At 34.5% G+C, this 5,942-nt stretch overlaps 1 non-coding gene and 1 pseudogene across 1 annotated transcript; both read left to right on the top strand.

The window, feature by feature from the left end:
• The first annotated feature begins 673 nt into the window (after positions 1-673).
• LOC133233207 (U6 spliceosomal RNA) lies at positions 674-780 on the top strand. The gene has a single exon (XR_009731678.1). It is a non-coding gene; the product is annotated as a U6 spliceosomal RNA (small nuclear RNA).
• Positions 781-1,943: 1,163 nt separating this feature from the next.
• On the top strand, positions 1,944-5,242 carry LOC133233026 (olfactory receptor 5W2-like; annotated as a pseudogene).
• Positions 5,243-5,942: the final 700 nt, after the last annotated feature.

Raw genomic sequence — 5,942 nt, 5'->3', positions numbered from 1 at the left:
TCAAAAACACAATGAGCGATCCAAAGGCATTGGAAATGATTGAGGGAGATTTTCTGAGTTTCATTAGGTTTCCTCTCTAACTAGAGAAGGAGAAGATAGTTTCAGGGTAACTGTAAAACAATCCTACAAATAATTCACAGTATCCTTCTTACCATAGAGCAATTTGATGACAGTCAGTTTAGTTCAGTTCAGTCGCTCGGTCATGCCCGACTCTTCGTGCAATAGTGAAGCACAAAAACTCAGCTTTTGCCAAGTTGTTTTTGAATTCACAAAGGAATATACAGAAGCAGGAAAATAATTAATAAAAGTAATTTCAGAGATTTAAGTCCCAGTGTACCTGGTAAAATAAAAGGCTATTTGCCTATTGTTCAGCTAGCTACCCAAGATCTCAAGTAGATTTCTAGATCCTAACTTAACGTAGGAGAAAATACTTAAATTTTAGAGAAAAAAAAATTGTAAGTGAGGCATTTTATGCCTGTTTACCCATTAAAATCTGCATTTAATGACTAGAAATCATATTTTCTTTTCAGAACCAGGATTATCTGTCTAAACTTGCTGCTATCCATGGTATACTATTTTATTATTTACTTCATTTGCTCTAGGCTCACAGGAAAGCCTTTAATCCTTTCATCATTGGGCAAGTGTATACAGAAATTTAAGGTATGTTTTGTTTGTGCTCACTTCGGCAGCACATATACTAAAACTGGAAAGATACAGAGAAGATTAGCATGGCCCCTGTGCAAGGATGACATGCAAATTCATGAAGCGTTCCATATTTTTATGAGATGGCTGGATGGCATCCTGACTCAATGGACGTGAGTCTCAGTGAACTCCGGGAGTTGGTGATGGACAGGGAGGCCTGGCGTGCTGCGATTCATGGGGTCACAAAGAGTCGGACACGACTGAGAGACTGATCTGATCTTGTTTTATTAAAAAATTTGTGTAAGTACCACAAAATAAATAGAAGCACGTACAAATTCATCTCCGTGTGAACCATGTGAATATATACTTAGATCTAAGGAACAACCTCATTACTTACATTCTATCCTCATATATATTAAAATATATACACATGATCACACATAAATATAGAAATATAATAGCATAGTATATGTTTTTTTAGAAGCAGTTATTGTTCCTCTACTCATTTCCATTTTGTAATCTAGAAAAGTCATTAAAAAGCTGAATGGATGCAAATACATGTGGCAAACTCTGTTATTTTCACTTATTTTTATCTCTTTTCTTCCATTGGTCAGGATGTTCATCCTTTAACAACAACCACTCCACAAATAGGTAATTAGCATTGTGGGAAAGTAATAAAAAATCTCTAGAAAACCAGTCAATAATACTTATTTCATATCTCAGAAAATACTAAGTGCAACATAGACTAAAAACAATAGCAATTATTTCATTTTTATTTATTATTACTTGAGTGAGTCCTTGATATACTCACTATTTCTAGAACTAAGACAAAAACTTTTAAACCAATCATACTTTTTTTGAGAAACAGAAAAATTCTAATCATTTTACAATTCATATTTTGTACCCAAGTAAATATTTTAAAGTATGGGAAATGCTTAGTCCTTAGATCTTGGGGCCTGATCTAACACTGGTGCTTCTTTGATATTATTTTGAAAAGGTAATATGAGCTAAATTTATCAAAAGCTCCTCCCTGAGGCAAGGAAAGCAATGCTCAGAGATGAGCTTGTATAAAATAACCTACTCATAAATGACATCTACATTTAAGGTCTATCACAGATAGCTATCTACCTTTAAACAGTGGATATACATGATGTTTATTATTTTGTAATTATAAAAAAAAAAAACAAATACAGACAAACTCACCTTCCTCTTATGATATTTTGCACTTGTGCAGAAGTGTTCCACATCCATGTATCATTTTCTTGATCATTTGCTAAAAGTTTACATCAGAACAAAAAAGGATGGAAAAAGGGAATTGCTTCTCTCTGACTGAACTCATTTTCTTGGGAATTACTGACAACACCAATAACAGAATGGCTCCTTTTACCATGGTTCTACTTGTTTATCTTATTAACTTTCTGGCAAACGTTGGAATGATAACCCTGATTAGGATGGATCCCCAGCTGCACACACCCATGTACTTTTGCTTCAGCCACCTCTCCTTCTGTGACCTCTGCAATTCCACAGCAATTGTGCCCAAGATGCTGGTGGACCAATTTGCTAAGGACAAGTCAATCTCCTTCAATGACTGTGCTCTGCAGTTCTTTGTCTTCTGTATCTCTACATATTCTGAGTCTTTGTTGCTGGCAGTGATGGCCTATGACTAGTACAAGGCCATCAGCAGCCCCTTGCTCTATGCAGTCAGCATGTCCAGCTGGGTGTGCTTCCTGCTCATGGCTGGGGTTTACCTGGTGGGTATGACAGATGCTCTGATGCACACGACATTAGCATTCCACTTATGTTTCTGAGAGTCAAATGAGATTTACCATTTCTTGTGTGATTTACCTCCACTTTTCCTTCTTTCCTGCTCTGATATACAGGTCAATGAGTTGGCATTATTCATTGTTTTTGGCTTCATTGAACTGAGTACCGTTTCAGGAGTCCTTGTCTCTTATTGTTATACTACACTTTCAGTCTTGAAGATCCACTCTGTTGAGGGGTAGTTCAAAGCTTTTTTCCCCTGCACTTCCCACCTAATTGCAGTTGCATTTTTCCAGGGAACTATGCTCTTTATGTATTTCAGGCCAAGTTCATCCTAATTTTCTAGATCAAGACAAGATGACCTCGTTGGTTGAGAGTCTTGTGACTCCAGTGTTAAACCCTCTGATTTACGGTCTAAGGAACAAAGATGTGAAACAGGCTCTGGAAAAAGTGAAACTTAAAAGATGGTATTAAATGTTAAATTTCACACACAAACACATTTTGGGTTTTGTATTTCTAGAATTATATTTCATCATAGAAGAGAACCAAAATTTTCCCAATGCTTAAAATGTTATACATGGGCATTTGTTATATAGACAAAATTTCAGAAATGCTACAGTCTCCAAATACAGCATGCTCATATGTATCAAGAATTTATATACGGAACCTCCTCTTTGTTGAAAACTTTCCTGAATTTTCTAACTTGATCAAATGTCGTTTGTTTATTATTTCATTCAAACAACATTTCAATTTGCCTGAAGATTTGTTATGTGCTTCCTGAGAGATTTTTGAGCATTCTTTATATTTTATGGGTCATACTGTACTTTCTGTACTAATAAATATCAGCTAGTGTCACCAACAAGCATTAATTAACTAAGCAGGTAAGTAACTCAGTAGAAGCCAAACAATCATGAAATAAAATATGGAGTGTTATGAATCCAAAGCAAAATTTAAAACTAGTATGTCTTTGGATAGATATATTCAGTCACAGATCTAAAAATTATTCAAGTTGGGAAATGGAACAACATTAGTCAGGGTATCTGATAATTAAGTGAGCCATGAGGTGGACAAGCTCATGTATTTTAGAAATAAAGAAGCCTTGTTCGTCACAACATGGAAGAACCATGAAGTCATTACTCTAAGTGAAATAAGTCAGGCAGTGAAAGATAACTACTGTATTATCTCATATACATGTTGAATACAAAAAGTAGTAATTAGTAGAAATACAGAGTAGATTGATTGTTTCCAAGGTCTGGTAAGTGAAAGAAGTTTGAAATACTAAAGTGTACAACCTTTCTGTTATATGATGAATAAGTTCTGGGTCTCAAATGTATATTATGACTTTAGTTAAAAATTCTGTATTTTAAACTTTAAATTTTCTGGAAAAGTAGATCTTAACTGTCCTCATTATACACACACTCCAAATGGTAACTATGTGAATTAATGAATGTGTTAACTAATCTTATGTGGTGATCATGTCACAATGTGTTCTCAGTTACTTCAGTCATGCCCAGCTCTTTGAGACCCCATGGACTGTGGTCTGTCAGGCTCCTCTGTCCATGGGGGTTCTCCAGGCAAAATACTGGAGTGGGTTGCAATGCCCTCCTCCAGGGGATCTTTCAGACTCAGGAATTGAAACCATGTCTTTTATGTCTCCTGCATTGGCAGGAGTGATCTTTACCACTTGCGCCACCTGGTAAGCCCAGTCATAATGCACACATGTGTTTAATCTTCACCTTGTACACCTTATCTATGCTAATTATCAATTTCCCCTATATTTTGTTAAAAAATAAGAAAAGAGATTTTAGGGGACAGCAGAAACGACCTTAATAAAGTATATCATTGGGCTATCATTATCAATTATCAATTTTTTCTATCATTTTCTCCATGACAATTTCTTTCTCTTTCCTCTTCTTGGCCCCTGTTGAATGTCCTCTTTATCTCTTTGTCATTCACAAACAACCATCTACTTAAAGCATTATTTTATTTCACCTTGTTTGTGAAAAATCGAGTCCATTACCCCCAAAACTTCCATGTTGTCCAGATCACAATAGAGGAATAAATAAATACCTAATAAACTGAAAACACTAGATAACATTTTTGAGTATTAGTTTTATCTCAGAAGCAAAATCAGCAGAGGGATAACATCTATTAAATATACATATTTTCTTTATAGCATATAAATTATATGTATACACTCAACAGATTTTTTGGAATATACATAAAGGGGTGTGGGTATGAATATAATGGATCGATAAAGACACGCATATTAATTATACTAGGAGTAAAGAGCTATAAGTTCTTGATGCTTTACTATTTTATTTGCTTATTTTCCTTTACTATTTTATTTGCTTTTTCCTAAGACTAGAGTGTTAACTTTGTTCCTTGTGAAAGTGTAAATGTGACCATTATTGAAAAATCCTTTAAAACAAGCATTCTTAATTATTCATTAAAATTGTAAAAGATAAAAACCACTGAAGTTCTTAGGTTTTCTCACTGCCATTGTAAAATACCCTTATGAGAAAATATCTTAGAATGGCAATAAAGCCTAAAAAATTCCTCTGTTACACAGAGTGATATTTGTGAGACATTATGACATGTTAGGAAAAGGTCTCATGGTGGATAAAAAGCCACAGATAATTCTTATTTTAGATAAAAGTTTTAAAAGTCTAACTCTAGCATATTTCATTAATTCACCTAAATTATTTTGGAATTGTTGCTTATAGGTAACACTATGGCTGAAAACCTCTGAAATGTAATAAAGTCCAATCAAAATAGGATGTCATTATGTTGCTGTGAATTATATATTTCCATCTATATAACAGAAATTTATTACTGAATCTAAAGAATTATTTGATCTAAGTATGAACCAATTTTATTAGATCTACTTGTATCATATAAAAAAGAAGAAAAGAATTCATCCCATCAAATGGAAGACCAAAAATAGAATTGACTGATTTTACTTCTCCCAGAAATTGTATGGTTAAGTAACAAATTATGGAAATATATTTTAAGTAATTTATAACTCAAAAGGTTGAACAAGAATGTATAATGTTCTTCTATCAGGATTCTGCAAAATACGAAAACTGAACTAAAAATGTTGGTGTATTCTAGTCTGTCTACATCAACTCTCATCTCTATATTCCCCTTCTTAGTATCTCTATTTCACATTTTTTATCATACACATAACAATAACTGGTAGCAAATATTGTATAAATGAAGCATTATCAATGGCAGTGCAGTATGCTAATACTACAGGCAAGTTCCCATATCCTAACCCCTTCATCTTTGCCACTTGAATACTAGAGTAGAAATTTGGCATAACAATAGTAGATAATGGATTTCCCTGTATCTCAGATAGTAAAGAATCTGCCTGCCAGGCAGGAGATTGGAGTTTGGCCCCTGGGTCAGGAAGATACCCTGGAGAAGGAAATGGTGACCCATTCCAGTACCCTTGCGTGGAGAAATCCCAAGGACAGAGGAACCTCATGGGTTACAGTCTGTGGGATTGCAAAGAGGTGGACATGACTGAGTGACTT

This window comes from Bos javanicus, chromosome 19 (assembly GCF_032452875.1).
Source record: "Bos javanicus breed banteng chromosome 19, ARS-OSU_banteng_1.0, whole genome shotgun sequence".
NCBI lineage: Eukaryota > Metazoa > Chordata > Mammalia > Artiodactyla > Bovidae > Bos > Bos javanicus.
The sequence above is the reverse complement of the archived record's forward strand: the minus strand, read 5'-3'. Positions and strand labels throughout refer to the sequence as shown.